A 20,653-nucleotide genomic window follows, 5' to 3' on the forward strand; every position below is an offset into this window, starting at 1 on the left:
CACACAAAATGGTGGCTTGTAGAACAATAGAAGTTCCTTTTTCTGTAAAGGAATGGTTGAAATGTACTCAGCTGGTTTAGTAGCTCTTTCATTATAAATATGCTGTTATTTCAATCTCTGCATTCACAGTGGCTGCTGTGGTTTTCACCTTCCACCAGCACTGGTTAAGACCTATAGAAGTAGGGTGACAGACACTCATTCTTGTTTAGAAAAGACCAGTAAGTGGGATACTGGTTTAGTATTTGGACATAGAGCCACAACACGCTGCATTAGTTAAGATAAAACCTCAGCGATCTACTGTTAAAGAAGGAAGCAGACATAACTATATAGCTAGCCATTCCTGCCATCTTCCTTTGCTTTCCCAGGCATGAACAAGATGTTTCTGTGGCACAGATTTTTTTTTTTCATAGATTTTTTTTTAATTTCTAAAATTTTTCATTTTTATTTTATTTTAAAATCTACTTTAACTTTTAATATTTATGTATGTTTGTATGTATGTATTGTTTTAGTTTTAGAGGTAGAGTTTAGTGATTCGTCATTTACATACAACACCCAATGCTCATTACATCAGGTTCCCTCCTTATTACCCCATCCCTCCACTCACCTCCCCTCCAGCACCATCAGTTTGTTTTCTATAGTTAAGTGTCTCTGATGGTTTGTCTCCATGGATGTTTAATGCCAAACACAAATCTCAAAGCTCTGGTCTTTTGTAAGGTGTCAGATCTTTCCACTTTCATTCCTGCAAAGTAATTTTCTACCAAATGAATATTAGTGCTAGGTGACAGTATTCTCCTAAGGATTCACTCGTGATAAAATTATACTGTCTAAAGTGCATTCTTCATAGCCAATATATAGTTTATTATATCATATTCAATAATATATAATATAATATAATATAATATAATATATAATATAATTCTTAATATAATTAAGAATTTATTTTTTTATGCAGGTTTTCAGATCAGTTTCTTCTGAGTCCTGCAACATATTTCATTCTCTCTTTGGCTGACATTTACCCTATCAAATTCCAGTTTTGTGAAGTAGTGTTTAAGTTCAATTCTGGAAGCTCACGGTAGGTATCACACTTATAATTCATTGTATGTTATACTTTGGCCTCCTAGGAGAGAAGTGTCAATATCACAACTTTTAATACCTGGATACTCTAAGTCCATATGACAATTCCATCCCTTTTATATAATTTAGTCGTTTATCTTTGTTAATCAGCCTAACATCAGTTTCTAGTACAGTTAATATCTGTTTCAAGGTACAGTAGAAATAGAAGTACAGAATATAATTCCTCTTTAATAATTTTTAAAACTTATTTTATATCAGTTTAGATGAAACATTATTGGAGTTAATCATGATGACCAAATTGGAAATATCTCATATGACTGAATGAATCTTTAATACATTCAGAAGAACTTCTCGTTCTGCAAATTGATTATCACTATTGTATTTTTCCCAAGGATCATTTCTGATGGACTAAGTTTCTCTGAAAATGTAGAGATATGGTTGCTTAAGCATTTCAAGTTCTGGTATTTTATCTTTCTTAAGGAGATATATTTGATAAATGGAAAAGAGGCTTTTACCTAGTCAAGTGTACTCACACTAGGACAGCTGTTGTGGATTGTTTATTTAAACTGTGCTTTTCTGTCCAGCCCATAGGCATTGTCCAAAAAAAAAAAAAAAAAGACATTTGCAGGGAAGAGATATTTTGTCAATAGCTCTTGACAGGGAAAATGAATGAAATCAATAATTATAAAGAGGAAACTGAGGAATAATGAATTCTCATATTTTAAAAGATTTTATTTATTTATTTGACAGACAGAGATCACAAGCAGGCAGAGAGAGGAGGAAGCAGGCCCCCGCAGAAAGCCCAATGTGGGTCTCCATTTCAGGACGGTGGGATCATGACCTGAGCTGAAGGCAGAGGCTTTTACCCACTGAGCCACCCAGGAGCTCTGAATTCCCATTTTTATGTGTCATATATGAGTTGACATTTGAAAATTCACATGGGGCTATCTGAAAAGCATGAGGTAATTGATGTTTAGAATTCCAGAAATGGGTCACAATCTTCTACACTGAATAATCTATACAAATATGTATATAAGGAATACCTTTTTGATAAATGTTGAAAGTAAATCCCAGATCACTAATATCCCATTAAGAAGGTTAAATTTAATTGTGTGTGTTATAGTTCTTATCTTCCTATTTCCCCACTGATAAGGAAAATGTAATTATTTTTGAAACATGATGATATGCTAAAAATGTGTGACCTTTCCACAGTTTAAGCAATAAAGCTCACTCCTGTTGGGGCATAATTTTAATATACCTAAACTACGCTGATTTTTTATTAAATATGCTAACATACCAATTACCAATGGCATATCCTGTGAAGTGTTTTTAAAGGACCACCAAGTAACAAATGCAGGATTGCTTAATATTTAAGAAATTCTATTTTTCTTTTTTCTTTTTTTTTTTTTTAAGATTTTATTTATTTGACAGAGAGAGACACAGTGAGAGAGAGAACACACAGCAGGGAGAGTGGGAGAGGGAGAAACAGGCTCCCCACTAAGCAGGGAATCCTATGTGGGGCTTCATCCCAACACCCTGGGATCACGACCTGAGCCGAAGGCAGACGCTTAACGACTGAGCACCCAGCTGCCCGAGAAAAATCTATTTTTTTACCATTGTGTTTACCTATATACATGATAATTGTCAAGATTATTCTTATTTAAAATATTCATTTTAGTGTATAATATAAAATTCCCCATACAAAATACAATCTTATTTTCATATGTTTAGAAAATCAGGTGTTCCTTTTGCAGTGGAAAATTACTGATACATTAATATTACATAAATAAAAGAAAACAGATTCTATACCAAAAACATTGAATGACTTTGAAAATTGGGAATTAATACTTCCAACTGTATTTTTTCTTGTGTTACAGAGATGCTCAGAAACCCGAAGTCCCTTAAATGGGCCAATTCCAAAGTTGTTTAAACATCACCCTCATCACAATTTAATGTTTAATGAATTCTTGCTAGCTTCAGGAGTTAATATTTTTCACTAGACAGAACTTTGTCTTACTTTCCTAGTTGTAGATTACATATGATTCTTTTTTTAAATTTTTTTGTTTATTTATTTGAGCGAGAGAGAGAGAGTACACACAAGCAAGGGGAGAGGGAGAGGGAGGGAGAAGCTCATTCCGCCCTGAGCAGGGGACCTGACGGGGGACTTGATGCTCAGACTTGGATCATGACCTGAGCTGAAGTCATCTGCTTAACTGACTGAGCCACGCAGGCGCCACTCTGATTCCTAATGAAATATTTATGTTTCTTTGACAAACCAAAGCAGCACTGCATGTGCCCCAAGTTGTAAAATGTCAAACACATTTTAGTGAAAGTGTAAGAACAACTATTTGTTGAGGATTTACATAAATTAGCTCATGTAATTCTCTCAGCAGCCCCATAAGGCAGAGTAATTAGTCAAAATAATGTGAGTTTCTATAACAGATAAGGTTCCAAATATCAGTGGCTTACTTAACACAATAGAGTTTAATCTTATTCATGTGAAGACTCAATGAGGGCTTCCTGATTAGGACAAAATTCCATCGCATCCATTCAGGAAACCAGATTGATGAAAGCTCTTCCCACTTCAACACAATACTGTTGTGGGCATCAGTATCCAGGAAGCAGACGGATGGATGAAAGAACTGCATTGGGGAAGTTACGATAAGCCAGATTCTGTTCTCATTCCAGTGGTTCTAACTCTGTCACAGAGTAAGTCCTCGAAAAAGAGCGAGCCTTATATGAGTACAGGGAAAATCGTCCGTTTTCTGTGCTACCGGTCTCTATCTCAGTTTCCCCTTCTATTCATCAAATTCCAATGTCATCATTTTTTTCTGCATGTGGAATATGTTCATTCTTTCTCTGATGAAGATTCAAGGTGTTCCCCGCAAATGTCCACATCCAATTAGATGGAACTATGTAGCTAGAATATATGAACCAAGTAGATGAGTAATTTGCTCTCAACTCGTACAATAAACAAGGTAGAGTAGAAACAAGATCATTGCAAATGACTTCCCTAATTTCGAAAATGAAATATGGAGATACTCCAGGGCAATGGTAAAGTTCTGCCAACTGGAATTGAAAAGATCCTTGATTACAACCTAATTTTGCTCTCTAGAAAAAAAAATGCTCTCATCTATTGGCTTTCGAAGCCCTTTGCTCTGCTTTCTGGGACATCCTTTGCCCTCTCCTCTGAGGACACATAAAGTGAATATTGAGGCGGAAGGCTAAATCTGGTAAGGAAAGCTTCCATAGACAGCCTCCTATGCATGTAGGTTTGTGAACTTGAGTTCTGTTAAAAACATGTATGGTCAAAAATATACTTTAGTTCCAGTTGCTAGTTTCACTGGCATTATAATTCCCTTGAAAGACTAGTATGCTTCTAATTTATTTGTTTCTTGACAGTACCATGTGCTGGTAACCATACCAGAATTCTGTACTAGACAAAATTTCAAAATATAATTCATTTCCTTGCCTTTGCATTCCATTCTCTTCTTTCCCAAACAAATGACAGCTAAATTGAGGCAATCAGACTTGTGTGGAAAAGAAATACTCTTAGTCATATTTTTGTCACCAGAATGATTCTTAATTGGCTGCTTGTACATGATTTTTTTCAATTTATTTTTCCCTTTGAGGTGCAAAAAAGAACCAATTTATCTAGCCATTGAGGCTGCACATTAACTAGCAGTTTCCATTCCAATAGGTAAAGTTATTGTGTCATTTATAGGTGAGAGCAATGAAGTATAAGCTATGGGTTATGTGATATATCTTGTGTTAAATAACTAGCGGTTCTGAGGCTAAGGTTTAAATACAGCCATTTCCCTAAAGAGAGCATTCTCTTCTTATAGTGTCTCTCACGTCCGTTGTCCTTTGCCCAGAGCACTTCTGCCCATAGCACTGTCAGTGCGCAAATACCCATCTCTAGGGCATAGAACTGGAATTGACTTTATCACATGCCCCCATCATCCTCATTAATTCTTATCATCAGTGTCTTCAGATCTAATCTCTCCTCTATTTTCAGTGATGACTGAAGTTCTTATGCTTATATTCTCACTAAAATGGATATCTGGAAGTGTCTGATGTTAACATTCCATCTATACTCACAGGCAAGTCCAGATTTTTCTTAGACTGCCACAACATCTCCTGCTATATATGCAAATCTTCAAACATGTGACAAATTTGCATTTTTGCAGTGGTATTGAATTTACATTTTAAGATCCCTGCACATATGTTAAGTCTAGGGATCTATATATGTGTGTTTGTGTGACCACATCATATGATTTTTCATAGCAATTTGAATTAGAGTAGAAAAATATTTTGAGTGGCATAATGTGATATATTTATTGTGTGTTTTCTCTTAAAAATATTACCTTTACTTAAACATTATTATATTTTTGTATTCATGCCTGTCAATTAGCAGATGCTCAGAAATTTAAATGAACATGTGAAGACCCAGGATGAAGACCCAAAGGCAGTAGGCCTGGGAAAGACCTTTCTCTCTCTCTCTCTCTCTCTTTCTCTGTGCTGCATTTTGATGCTTTGGTGGAACGCCACTGCATTTCTTAACAGTCTGTGAAAGGTGGAATAATGGCCCCCCATAATGATGATGTTTTAGTTCTTGGAATTTGTGATACGTTACCTTGGCTTGCCAAAAGGGTTTTAGTAGATGTGATGAAGATTGAGATTAAGATTACAATTAAAACCGAGATGGGAAAATTATCTTAGATTATTCTGGTGGTCACAAGCTTATCACATAGATTCTTAAGAACAAAGAATCAATCCCAGCTGAGATCAGAGGGAGCTGTGGTCATAGTGGTGCTCCCAGAGAGCCACGGAAAGAAATCAGCAAGATTTAATAATTTATTAATCACTGGCTTTGAAGATGATAGAAAGAATCAAGGGCCAAGGAATCAGGGTCTAGGGTCAGAAGACCTCAAGAAGCTGAAAAAAAACAAACAAATGGATTCTCCCTTAAAGCCTCCAAAGAAGAATGCAGCTCCACATACTTACTGATTTTAGCCCAGTGAGACCCGTGTTAGACTACTATCCTGTACAACTAGGAGATATTTAATCTGTGTTGTTTTAAGCCACTAAATGTGTAGTAATTCATAGTAGCAGTAAAAAAAAACTAATATGCTTTCTTTAAAATTCATCTATAACTTCATTTTTACACCTGATTTTATCCTATTTATTTTAGTTGAATTTCTTTGTATTAAAGAAAAAACAATGTCAGCATCTACCTTGTTTTACAAAGCATGAAATTTCAGTACTTTACATAATCATGAGTGGAATGAGTGGCAAGCAGGTTTTCTTATCACTCCAAAATTGACATCAAGGATACTCCGCTGAGGATAGAGGAAAAAGCTTCCCATTTTAGTACTCAAGAAAGTCATAATATTTGTGGTGTCTGAAGACATGACCCTACTGCCTCTCCATAGTGCCTATGTTAAAATGTACTATATAAAAATGCACAGTTCACTACTTGGTTTGTAGTGAACTGCAGAAACTGACCTAATTAGAAACTAGTTCTAATTTCGGGACACCACTTTGAAAGGAAGTACCTTAGTAATTGACATAGCTCTCTTTAAGTCCGAGGACTTTTTTGTTTCTTCTTGGATATTTCTGATAGCAGGAGAATTGATCCTTGGCTGCATCAGTTGGATAGTGTGTCTGGGAAGAAATGTGTAGGAACCATATCTTTCATCAGATAAATCTTTATATCCTTAGCATGGGGCTTAGTCTAAAGAAAGTAAGCAATAAATATATCATGAATCTATGCTCTAATGTAATGGGAAAGGCAAAATAAAAATGCTAAAGAATATATATCAATCAAATGCAATCAGATAGTATATGCTTTACATCCCTAAATATAGATTACAGAGTTTTCACTAAAATGATGCTCTTTTCTATGTACAAGTTTTTCTTAAGTCCATATCTCATGCATGAGTATGCAGAGAATAGCTAATAGCCCGGAAAGACAAGAAGGTCATATTCAGATATAATAATTACATAGACATGACTGAATTAACTGATAATGAGAGAAGATAAACATGGACTTTTATTACTGTGTGGTAAATGGTTTAAAATTGATTTTGTTTTACCACAGTCACACTTTCAAAAATGTCATATAGCCAAATGACCTTTTCTAAGAAACAAAAATATCTATGGTTATATAAATATTTTGCTAAATGATTTTATGCTTGGGTAACTTTTTTTTCTATTTAAAATTCATTACTTTGTACACTTAAATGGCAAAAGATATACTATCTAAAAACCAACAGTCATTTAATACTGGTTATTTTCCAAAGTCAGTATATGGTACAAGATAATTAAAATGGAATAGAACACATAGAGTAGTTCAAAATCAAATTACTTATGTATTGTTTAGAATAATGACAAAAGTTACTAGCTAATAGCTTTTCAAATAATGCATTATTTGATATAAGAATACAGTTTGTACCTAAATATGAGATGATGACTCATTAAAAAATAGTATTGGGACACATGGGGGACACTGTTGGTTAAGCATCTGACTCCTGATTTTGGCTCAGGTTATGATCTCAGGGTCGTGAGATCAAGCCCCACGTCAGGCTCTGCCCTCTGTGAGGAGTCTGCTTTAGATTCTCTCTCTCATTTCCCCTCCTTTCTCCTCTCTTTTCTGTCTCTCTAAAATAAGTAATTGCATATTAAAAAAATAGTGTCAAAGCCCAAGTTACTTAAGAAAATAAGCACATTTTGGGAAAACATCTGGGGAGGTCAACTAGATGGCTCTGCTAAACTTGGGTGGATTTGATCTAATCTGGGAATTGGCTGTCTGCAAATAATCTAGGATGGTAATGCCTCAGACAGTTGGGGTAATTCTATTCTGTTCCATGTATCTCTCTTTCTCCTTCCTGGAATGACTGGGATATCTTGAAAATGCCTATCTCACAGCAATGGCAGAGAGTAAATGCACAAGCAGAAATGTGTAAGTCCTTTTTTAAAGCTTGTGCTTACATCACATCTGGCCAACAGTCTATCCCCAGAACAAGTCATAAGACCAGGGCAGAACCAAAGTGAAAGGCACTGACAATACATAAGGCAAATGGTATGATCATGGGGAGGGGTGAAAAACCATGGACATTAATATACCATATAGTCAGACCTCAACTGAATTATTCATGCATCTCCCACTTGCAAAATAGCCTTTGTCCTATTCTAGAAACCCCAGTTATCTCATCTATCAATCGTCAGTATTATTATGTCTCATCTACATCAGATCCAGGCAAGGTCCTCCTGATTTGGAGATCTACAAACTCAAAAGAACAAGATATTTTCTTCAACACCTAAAAAGAGTAAACAACTGTAATAAAAACTGCTGTCTGAAACATAGAATAATGATATGTACATAGCAATACTGTTCGATAGCAATTTTTCCTTTTTTTTTTTTAATTGTGCAGTGATTCATTAGTTGCATGTAACACTTAGTAATCATCACATGTGCCCTCCTTAATATCCATCACCCGGTTATCCCATTCCCCCACCCTCCACCCTTCTGCAACCCTCAGTTTGTTTCCCAGAGAACAGAGTCTCTCATGGTTTGTCTCCCTCTCTGATTTCTTCCCATTTGGTTTTCCCTTCCTTCCCTATGGTCCTCTGCACTATTCCTTTTATCTCACATATAAGTGAAATTGTATAATAACTGACTTTCTCTACTTGATTTATTTCACTTAGCATAATCCCCTCCAGTTCCATTTATGTTGATGCAAATCGTAGGTATTTGTCCTTTCTGATGGCTGAGTAATATTCTGTTGCATATATGAAGCACACCTTCTTTACCCATTCATCTGATGAAGAACATCCCAGCTCCTTCCACAGTTTGGATATTGTGGACATTGCTCTTATGAACATTGGTGTGCATGTGCCCCTTCTTTTCACTACATCTGTATCTTTAGGGTAAATACACAGTTGTGCAATTGCTGTGTCATAGAATACTCTATTTTTAATGTCTTGAGGAACCTCCATACTGTTTTCCAATTTTTCAATGGTAATTGTTACCATCAAAATTAGTAGGTAATTACTAGGTAATTGTTACCAGATATCCTACACCAGGAGTAGGTTATGGCCCCTGATTAAACCCTGCTTCTGCTCCCTGGGAATAGTTTCCTACTTCATTATACACCATGACTTTGCACTCTGTTCTATAGGATATCTATCTCTTTTCCATACCCTTCTTGACTTTCCTTGGTCAACTGTGAAAATTATATTGGGAAATATGTCCTATGAGTAAACTTTCAATGCATTTTTTATCAGCAGAAATCTAGGAGGGATTATATTACTGAAGATTCTCGAGAAGAACTATAGAAGATTATATATAATAATAAATATTACATATGTTTGTGAATGAGATTAAATATTAATAAATAGGGGGTAGCTGGAAAAAATGGGGGTATTATTCATTTATATGTAATAAATGTCATGAATATTTTCTTTCCAGTTTGCTTTGTATCTTTTGGTTTGCTTATAGCTTTTGTTTTCCATATGAATTTTTGGTTGTCTCATTTGTAAATATTTTTTGTTATTATTGCATCTGAATTTTGATACATAGTAGAAAGCATTTACCTACACTCAAGTAATATAGAACTTTGCAGGGAGAAAATTGGTCAGCAAATTTTGCTAAGTTTTTTATTGAAATTAAGTTTTCTTTGTTGAATGGGGTCAATTTTTGCTAAAGTATATTTTCTCAGAAAATTATCTACTTCGTGTCTATATTAAAATGTAATTCCTTAGATTTTTTACAAATAATTCTCTTACACTTTTGTTATCCTGCTTTTTTCTTTTTTGTTGTTGTTGTTGAAAATTTATTTCTTCTTTCTCAATCCAGTACAAACCCAATTAATTCATTTATTGACTGCATTGAAAATTTCAGCTCTTCAAATTGTAATACAGCTAAACTTCTCTGTGTGACATTAACATCACTGCCATTCTCAATGGTTATTTTGCACAGAAGAGAATAGCAGGATATATGTAAAGGAAGGATGTGTACAGTAACACACACACACACAAACAGTAAAGGAAGATTGACAAATATCCCAGATATTGCAATTGAAATAAATGGATTATAAAAATAACTCCAATAAAGAGAAAGATGGGCAGCATGGATGAAAGAAGGATGGCTTCTTAAAGAGTACTGTATTCAACTTAAAAAAATAACTAATTTGACCATCAATATTCAATGGGGGGGTGAAAGAAATTATTTGACACATCCCCAAGTGGACTGCACAGAGACTGAGCTATGGAACAAAGAGACCACCCACATAGATAATACTCCACGTTAGGTTAAGAGATTTCAGAATTCTCTAGGATTTTTACCATATGCTTTCCATTATGTGAAGATGATATTCTTATAGACACCTGCATTGTTGGGGCACCTGGGTGGTTCAGTCAGTTAAGTATCTGCCTTCAGCTCAATTCATGATTTCAGAGTCCTGGGACCCAGTCCAGCATCAGGCTTTCTGCTCAGTGAGGAGTCTGCTTCTCCCTCTCCCTCTGTCTGCGACGACTCCTGCTTGTGTGCATTCTCTCTGTCAAATAAATAAATAAATAAAATCTTTTAAAAAAGGATAACCATTGTTTAATCTATGAATAGATTCTTTTAGCTTCATAATGGGATGTCTATTCTGTCTTTTTTCTATTTTGGGGGGGAGAGGCTGCTTTCCCAATACAGGCAGAGAGTATATAAACAATATATTTGTTTGGTAGTCACATCTTATGTCAAACTAAAAGTGGGGAATATAACTAAGGAAGCACCAACTTATTATCTGTACATTATATAGCTAATTTCAATTGATTAATAATCTTAAAAATATACTCTGAAGTCAAGGAATATCCCCAAAACTGAATCATGATCTTATATAAAAACCAGTTTTATGAGGACTGAAAATGCTTAACAGTTCTATTTTATGAAAAGACCTAAAAGGAATATTTTTACACATATTAATGCATGTACAAAGTTAATGGAAAAAACACCTGACAAAATGAGAAAAAAGAAGTATTGAAAATAAGCATTAATGATAAAGCAGATGTATTTGTCTCAAAGTGTATTCAAATAAAATGTGATAAAACTCAGTAATCTAGTAAAAAGAGAAAAAAAAATCAAACTAATTTCTGTAACAGATCATTGCCTTTGTGACCAAGAAAGAGAAACTAATGGTTGGTTGGCTTTATAGACTAAAACCTTTGTAATGATGGAACAGATAGAAGAAGACTTCTGACTTCTGAATTAGGTGAAGTGACAAAGTCAGAAGTTGAACATGCAAGAATATTAATAATTCTTGTGTAGAAGTCTGTAATTTCTGTGGGTCAGAACATTATTGAAAAAAATAATTTTTCAAATATAATTTCAGAATATTAAGATGCTATTTCCATGCTAAAGTCTAAATTTGTCTACGCCCAAATAGAAGTCCAATAATCTGATTTATCTTTTGTTACTTTGAGAATTTTAACAAGGTCTCTAATCAATCATTGCCATTAGAACAGTCAGGTCTTTATGTACCTCCAGTGCTATGTGTGGGTAAAACCTCATTAACACCGACAGTAGTCATCCCATTCCTTTTCAAAATTTCCTTTTCCTTTGAAATAACTCATACCATATTGGCAACTAATCATAGTGTATCCTCTTTTATCTCTATAATAGTGTTCTTTATTTTTATTTTATTTTTATTTTTTTTTATTACTTCCAAACATTTTTTTTTAAGTTTTTATTTTTTATAAACATATATTTTTATCCCCAGGGGTACAGGTCTGTGAATCACCAGGCTTAAACACTTCACAGCACTCACCAAAGCACATACCCTCCCCAATGTCCATAATCCCACCCCCTTCTCCCAAACCCCTCCCCCCAGCAACCCTCAGTTTGTTTTGTGAGATTAAGAGTCACTTATGGTTTGTCTCCCTCCCAATCCCATCTTGTTTCATTTATTCTTCTCCTACCCACTTAAGCCTCCATGTTGCATCACCACTTCCTCGTATCAGGGAGATCATATGATAGTTGTCTTTCTCTGCTTGACTTATTTCGCTAAGCATGATATGCTCTAGTTCCATCCATGTTGTCGCAAATGGCAAGATTTCATTTCTTTTGATGGCTGCATAGTATTCCATTGTGTATATATACCACTTCTTCTTGATCCATTCATCTGTTGATGGACATCTAGGTTCTTTCCATAGTTTGGCTATTGTGGACATTGCTGCTATAAACATTCAGGTGCATGTGCCCCTTTGGATCACTACATTTGTATCTTTAGGGTAAATACCCAATAGTGCAATTGCTGGGTCATAGGGCAGTTCTATTTTCAACATTTTGAGGAACCTCCATGCTGTTTTCCAGAGTGGCTGCACCAGCTTGCATTCCCACCAACAGTGTAGGAGGGTTCCCCTTTCTCCGCATCCTCGCCACATCTGTCATTTCCTGACTTGTTGATTTTAGCCATTCTGACTGGTGTGAAGTGATATCTCATTGTGGTTTTGATTTGTATTTCCCTGATGCCGAGTGATATGGAGCACTTTTTCATGTGTCTGTTGGCCATCTGGATGTCTTCTTTGCAGAAATGTCTGTTCATGTCCTCTGCTCATTTCTTGATTGGATTATTTGTTCTTTGGGTGTTGAGTTTGCTAAGTTCTTTATAGATTCTGGACACTAGTCCTTTATCTGATATGTCGTTTGCAAATATCTTCTCCCATTCTGTCAGTTGTCTTTTGATTTTGTTAACTGTTTCCTTTGCTGTGCAAAAGCTTTTGATCTTGATGAAATCCCAAGAGTTCATTTTTTCCCTTGCTTCCCTTGCCTTTTGCGTTGTTCCTAGGAAGATGTTGCTGCGGCAGAGGTCGAAGAGCTTGCTGCCCGTGTTCTCCTCAAGGATTTTGATGGATTCCTTTTGCACATTGAGGTCCTTCATCCATTTTGAGTCTATTTTTGTGTGTGGTGTAAGAAATGGTCCAATTTCATTTTTCTGCATGTGGCTGTCCAATTTTCCCAGCACCATTTATTGAAGAGGCTGTCTTTTTTCCATTGGACATTCTTTCCTGCTTTGTCGAAGATTAGTTGACCATAGATTTGAGGGTCTATTTCTGGGCTCTCTATTCTGTTCCATTGATCTATGTGTCTGTTTTTATGCCAGTACCATGCTGTCTTGATGATGACAGCTTTGTAATAGAGCTTGAAGTCCGGAATTGTGATGCCACCAACGTTGGCTTTCTTTTTCAATATCCCTTTGGCTATTCGAGGTCTTTTCTGGTTCCATATAAATTTTAGCATTATTTGTTCCATTTCTTTGAAAAAGATGGATGGTACTTTGATAGGAATTGCATTAAATGTGTAGATTGCTTTAGGTAGCATAGACATTTTCACAATATTTATTCTTCCAATCCAGGAGCATGGAACATTTTTCCATTTCTTTGTGTCTTCCTCAATTTCTTTCATGAGTACTTTATAGTTTTCTGAGTATAGATTCTGTGTCTCTTTGGTTAGGTTTATTCCTAGGTATCTTATGGTTTTGGATGCAATTGTAAATGGGATTGACTCCTTAATATCTCTTTCTTCTGTCTTGCTGTTGGTGTAGAGAAATGCAACTGATTTCTGTGCATTGATTTTATATCCTGACACTTTACTGAATTCCTGTATAAGTTCTAGCAGTTTTGGAGTGGAGTCTTTTGGGTTTTCCACATATAGTATCATATCATCTGCGAAGAGTGATAATTTGACTTCCAAAAGCCCAGGGCCAGACGGCTTCCCGGGGGAATTCTACCAAACATTTAAAGAAGAACTAATTCCTATTCTCCTGAAACTGTTCCAAAAAATAGAAATGGAAGGAAAACTTCCAAACTCATTTTATGAGGCCAGCATCACCTTGATCCCAAAAACAGACAAGGATCCCACCAAAAAAGAGAGCTATAGACTGATATCCTTGATGAACACAGATGCGAAAATACTCAACAAAATACTAGCCAATAGGATTCAACAGTACATTAAAAAGATTATTCACCACGACCAAGTGGGATTTATTCCAGGGCTGCAAGGTTGGTTCAACATCCGCAAATCAGTCAATGTGATACAACACATCAATAAAAGAAAGAACAAGAACCATATGATACTCTCAATAGATGCTGAAAAAGCATTTGACAAAGTACAGCATCCCTTCCTGATCAAAACTCTTCAAAGTGTAGGGATAGAGGGCACATACCTCAATATCATCAAAGCCATCTATGAAAAACCCACCGCAAATATCATTCTCAATGGAGAAAAACTGAAAGCTTTTCCGCTAAGGTCAGGAACACGGCAGGGATGTCCATTATCACCACTGCTATTCAACATAGTACTAGAGGTCCTAGCCTCAGCAATCAGACAACAAAAGGAAATTAAAGGCATCCAAATCGGCAAAGAAGAAGTCAAATTTTTATTTATTTTTTTAAAGATTTTATTTATTTATTTGACAAAGAGAGATCACAAGTAGGCAAAGAGGCAGGCAGAAACCGAAGGCGAAGCAGGCTCTCTGATGAGCAGAGAGCCCGACATGGGGTTCCATCCCAAGATGCTGAGCCCATGGCCTGAGCTGAAGGCAGTGGCTTAACCCACTGAGCAACCCAGGCATCCCTATAGTAGTGTTTTTTAAAGAGTGTATGTTATGTCACTTAATTTCTATACTCATCCTTTTTATCTTGTTAAACTGTAGGGCTAGATTTTTTTTTTTTCAATTTTGAATGTGATGTTCACTGCATTCAGTTGGTATGTGTCTAACGTATCCCTCCTTGTTACATAAAATTTAAATATTCTTTTGATGGTGGGACAGAATGTAATGACACTTGAATGTCTAGAAGGAAGAATTCTGTAGTATAACTAAAAAAAAAAAAAAAAAAAAAAAAAAAAGTTACCAGACAGGGCCCACATAGGGGGCTGCCTCTGTAAAGGGTAACAGCAAACTGTTATGCAACAGGCAGAGCAATCGTACTCAACTTTCTCAGACTCCCTGGGGATTGGCTAATTTGAATAACTTTGGTGGACCCTGGGGTACTAGAGTATAGAGTCTGGTTCCTGGTCCCTGGGCTATTTAAAGTTCCCATCAATGAAAGCCCAACAAGGGACCTGATTGACATGTGGATTTAATGAATTGCTCAAGAAGGGGAAGTGACCTGACCTTTAGTCAGGGCATCAAAACTGGACCAAAAAAAGTACAAATAAGCAAGAAAGCAACTAGCCCCAAAGTAAACTGTATTACAGTCTGATGTGGAAATGTTGGAGTTTGGAGCCGATGGCCAAGAAAGAATTCTTGAGACTTCTTTCGTGCAAAAGGATGGTTTAATTCAAGCACAGGGACAGGACCTGTGACAAAAGAGCTGCCCTGGGGTTGTAACGGGTGACTGATTATATACTTTCAAGTTGGGAATGGGTTAGAGATAGTTTAAGTCTCTAAGGAATACTGGAAGTAAGGTTTCCAGGAACTTGTGGGGGCTAGTTATTCTTAGGAAAAGTTATTTTTTATTGTCCAATAACACCTTAGTCATAAGACCCTTCACATATATATCAGTGGTCGTATGCTTGGGAGATGATTGAAAATACGTATCTTGGGGGATAGAGATAAAGAAGATTTCCAAAGGAATTTCTTTTTCTTTTTCTTTTCCTTTTTTTTTTTTTAATTTTAAAGGTTTTATTTATTTATTTGAGAGAAATCACAGAGAGAGAAGCAGACTCCCCTACTGAGGAGAGAATCCGATGCAGGGCTTGATCATAGGACCTGAGCCCAAGGCAGATGTTTAACCCACTGAGCCACCCAGGTGCCCCTCCAAAGGAATCTCTGTATGTTAAAGTAGACTCACAGGACCCTAGGGGATGAGGATAATGTTAAGCTAAGGTTGCCTTTTTGCTTTAGCAAAGTGTCAACATAGAGGAAGCTGAGTTCCTAAAGGGAGGTCACACTACCAGTTTCAAAGACTTGTCAGTGGGCTGCAGGCAGTAAGAGAACTTAATTTTTTCGTTGCTTTGTTTCTCACATCATAGTCCTTAACATCTTGGCACTTGTTACCTTAGTTGACCCCCCAAAGCAGAGCCATATCTCCCTTCAACTGCTGTGCTAAAAGAAAGCCTAACTTCTTTAAACTTGTGTCCAAACACGGGAAAAAGTTAGACTGGCTATATGTTCAGACAGCTGAGATTAGAATAATAAAAGACCAAATCCTAATCCTGGGTCCTTGCAAACCCCTTCTTTGCTAATCAGTAAACCTGATAAATATTAATTTGAATAAGGTCTAAAATTATTACATTGCATTTTTCTATTTTTAAAATATTCCATGTGGTGTCTCTCAGATGGGATGGGGGCCCCCAGGTCTGGGGTGATGAATAAGGTGGAGGCTGGTGGCATGGGAGTTAAAAGATTCATCTGGGGGCAGAACAAAGGAGATAGAAGTTGACTGAATCCACCAAAAAGGAGCCATGGACAGGACAGCAGAAAAGAGACTCTCTGCATGGAGGCAGTGGGTGGGGAATTTTTAAAAGGGGGAAGATGAGAAGGTATGACAAAATATGGACTTTTCCCTTTCTTGGTACTTGTGTGTGGTTGAAAGTAACCCATGGGTTAGCTAGGGCTTATGGATATTTCAGGGTGGGTGGCCTAATGGGCCTGTTTGTATTCAGCCATGTGATGATAGCTGTGGGCTCTTTTTTTTACATTCCATTGTTCAATCCTATTGCCTAAAAGCAGCCTTTACATGTCACTCCTATTATTTTCCATGCATTTCACCTGTTTCCAAGTAGTCATCCTAGTGAATTTTTTCTATACCTTATCTATCCTTGGAAGCATTTTTTGCTTCCAAGTTCTTCATTAGATTCATACCAGAATTCCCAAATTCTACCCAGAGAGATTTTAGTTTGTTGTTGTTACAATTATTTTCCAGTTAAATTCTCTCAATGAAAAAAAAAAAAAGGCTGAAATGTATTCTTTTGTCCTTCATACTTATGATGATGAGTATTTGCTACCTTCTTTTGTAAAAATGACTATATTTTAGTATTAATTTTTCTTGAGATTTTCTTATAAGATAAATTTATAAAGTTATAGTTCATCAAGAATATACTTAGTTGAAGGAGAAAAATAAAGTTGGAAGACTGATACTAATACCCATTCATAAGGCTTATTTTATAAATCTTCAATCAGTAATCAAGATAATTACAGTATTGGTGAAAGAGTAGACAGATCATCAAAGCAAAATAGAGAGCCAGAAAATAGTCCACATGCATACAGTCAACTAATCTTTGACAGAGAAGCAAAGAAAATACAATGGGGAAAATATGTTCTTTCAACAAGTGATGCTGGAACAACTGAGCATTCACATGTAGAAAGCTAAATCTACACACAGACCTTAGACCCTTCACCAAAAATAACTACAAACATATCACAGAGGTAATGTAAAATATTGAAGAAAACCTAGATGCCTTGGCTATGATGATAACTTTTTATCCATCAAAGAAATAATCTATAAACTGGATTTTGTTAAAAGTCCTTTAAAAAATCTCCTCCGTGAAAGACAATGCCAAAAAAATAAGAAGACAAGCCACAGGCTGGGAAAAAATATTTGTAAAATACACATCTAATGAAGGACTGTTAACCAAAACATACAGAACTTTTAAAATTCAGCATTAAGCCCCAATGTTTATAGCAGCATCTCCATAACAGCCAAACTATGGAAAGATCTCAGATGTTCTTTGACGGATGAATGGATAAAGAAGTGGTACATATATACAATGGAATATTACTTAGCCGTCAAAAATTTGAAATCTTTCCATTTACAATGATGTGAATGGAACTAGAGGATATTATGCAAAGCAAATAAGTCAATTAGAGAAAGACAATTATTACATGATTTCAGTCATATGTGGAAATTAAGAATCAAAACAGAGGCACATAGAAGAAGGGAAGAAGAAATAAAACAAGATGTAATCAGAGAGAGAGAGAAACCATAAGAGATTCTTTTTTTTTCTTAAAAGATTATCTATTTATTTATTTATTTGAGAGAGAGAGCATGAGAAGGGAGAAAATCAGAGGGAGAAGCAGACTCCACATGGAGCTGGGAGCCTAATGTGGGACTGGATCCCGGGACTCCGGGATCATGACCTGAGCTGAACGCAGTTGCTTAACCAACTGAGCCACCCAGGTGCCCACTGTAAGAGATTCTTAACTATAGGAAAAAAACTGAGGGCTGTTGAAGGGGATGGGGGTGAGGTGATGGGGTAACAGGGAGATGGACATTAAGAAGGACTTGTGAAGTAGTTAGCACTGGGTGTTACATACAACTGAGGAATCACTGAACTCTGCATCTGAAACTGATAATATACTCTATGTTAATTAATTAAATTTAAATTTAAAGAAAGAAACATTCTGATTAAAAAATGGGGTAAAGGTCTTAAGTGCCACCTCACCAAAGAAGGTACACAGATGAGAAATAAGCAGATGCCCTGCCCCAAATGTCAACAGGGAAATGAAAATTACAACAATAAGATAACACTCTACAACTCTTAGAATGGCCAAAATCAAGATCACTGACAGCACAAAATGCTTGCAGGGATGTTGAGCAAGAACTCTCATATATGGCTGGTTGTGATGAAGTTCTAGAACCTAGGTGAGGTTTGGTGGGCTGAGGTCCGGAGCCGATGACCAAGAAAGAATTCTTGAGACATCTTTGGTGCAAAATGGTGGTTTATTAAAGCACGGGGACAGGACCCGTGGGCAGGAAGAGCTGCTGCCCCGGGTTGTGAGGGATGGCAGGTTATGTACCCTGCTGTTGGGGGAAGGTGAGGGGAAGCGAGGTTTCAGTGGAGTTTTCATATGTTAAAGAGGGCCTACAAGGTGCCAGGATGTTCCGGGCCTGCCGGAGGCCTTGCCCTTGCTGCTGGATCAATGTTGTCTTTAGACCAGTCATTAACATTAAGATAGTTGGGAGACTTTTTGGTGGGGTGTCACAATCCTGCTATCAATCGTCTTTGTTAGTGAGATTTAGAACATTTGTAAGCCAAGGGAGACTCCTGTCTAGCAGGATTGTGAGCTCTGCAAGTTAACTATTTGCTTATTGTTCTTGGCAGTCAGGGCTGCCTGAGGGATGAAGAGGGGGTGCAAGGCGCCAGCTTTTGCTTTGTCCTCAGCCAGCCTCCTGCTCCCTCATCAGTTGGAATGCAACATGGTATAGACACATGGTACTCCAGAAGTTAAGTAACAATGTATTTCAGTATTTATTTTTGTGTATTTATTTATAAACTTATTTATTTATTTTAGTTTAAATGATTTGTTTCAAATGATATATCAAATAGTTTATCGATCTGGAATTCTTCTTCATACTTTTAGACTGTTCTTCTCACTACTCCTCAAAAAACAGTGTATTTTAAAAAAAAAAAAAAAAAGTAAGATTTGGTAGCTCCACACCAGAACTAGTTCCTTTGCAGCCATTTCCTGCCTGACCAAACAGCTGATTAGACGGGGGAGCCAACAAGGGCTGCATTGGAGATGGATGGTGATCTTGCTACAACATGTGTTTCTCAACCACACATTTCTGCTGACTATGTCAGCAGGAAGTCAGTCTGTTACACCACCTCATGATGATACCGAGGAGAGCTTGAATGAGCATGAAGACAAAATGGTCCAAAAGAAAGTCTTAGAGAACAAGATATAGATCTTCTAATTACAAATGCAGCAAGGATCATGAAAAATGCCTTACCTCAAATGGGAAAGACTGCAAAAGATGCCAAAGAATGTGTTTAAGAATGTGTGAGTTCATTTGCTTTGTAACATAGGAAGCAAGTGAAAGATGCTGTCAACAGCAATGGAAAACAATCAATGGAGACAATAAGCCCCCTGCCATGTCTGCTCGAGGCTTCCACAGTTACGTAGAACCTCTAAAATTATACCTTCAGAAATTCAGAGAGGCTATGAAAGGAGAGAAAGGGATTGGGGGAACAGTCGCAGCTCTGGGTGGACAAAGTGAAGAACTTACAGAGGAGGCATTTAACAACCAGTTAACCAGTTACCAGCTGGCTGAACAGCTGCGGACGGTCAACCAACAGAACATATGGTTTATACAACATATTAACATACAGCACATTAACAAATTTCTGGTGTTCAGCAAATTTGATTTTCATGATTTGAAGAACTAGAAAAATGGGAGTGTTAGAGAAGCAAAAAAAGTCCGTTAAGCCTTTTTATTTTCCTAATGTCTAAAAGACATTCGAAGGAACTGATGGGTGAAAAGATGTCTCTTTGTATATGAAAAAGCTGGAATGTAGCTTCCTGATGCTTGACTAATTGGGGTGCTGATGGCTACTTGAGAGTCCCTTTCATGAATGATTTTAAAGAGAAATTTGGATTTGAAACATATTAAAATATTTTATTCTGTATGAGAGCTTGTTGCTCAGTATGACCGCTGTATGCACTGTTTATTGAAGTTTATTACTCTCAGAGATTTGCAGACAGTTTCTTATTTTCATATTGAATCATGTTACTTTTTCAATTCAGGTGAGCTGCTGGGAAACCCACGATGTTTTTTCTTTTAATAAAATGTAAGGGTAGAGTTC

The 20,653-nt window shown here is 36.5% G+C and overlaps 1 pseudogene across 1 annotated transcript; it reads left to right on the plus strand.

Annotated features, from left to right (window-relative positions):
- The first annotated feature begins 19,589 nt into the window (after positions 1-19,589).
- On the plus strand, positions 19,590-20,236 carry LOC309860972 (nuclear transcription factor Y subunit beta pseudogene; annotated as a pseudogene). The gene has a single exon. The product of its transcript is annotated as a nuclear transcription factor Y subunit beta pseudogene (transcript).
- The last annotated feature ends 417 nt before the right edge of the window (positions 20,237-20,653 follow it).

This window comes from Mustela nivalis, assembly GCF_964662115.1.
Source record: "Mustela nivalis genome assembly, chromosome: 3".
NCBI lineage: Eukaryota > Metazoa > Chordata > Mammalia > Carnivora > Mustelidae > Mustela > Mustela nivalis.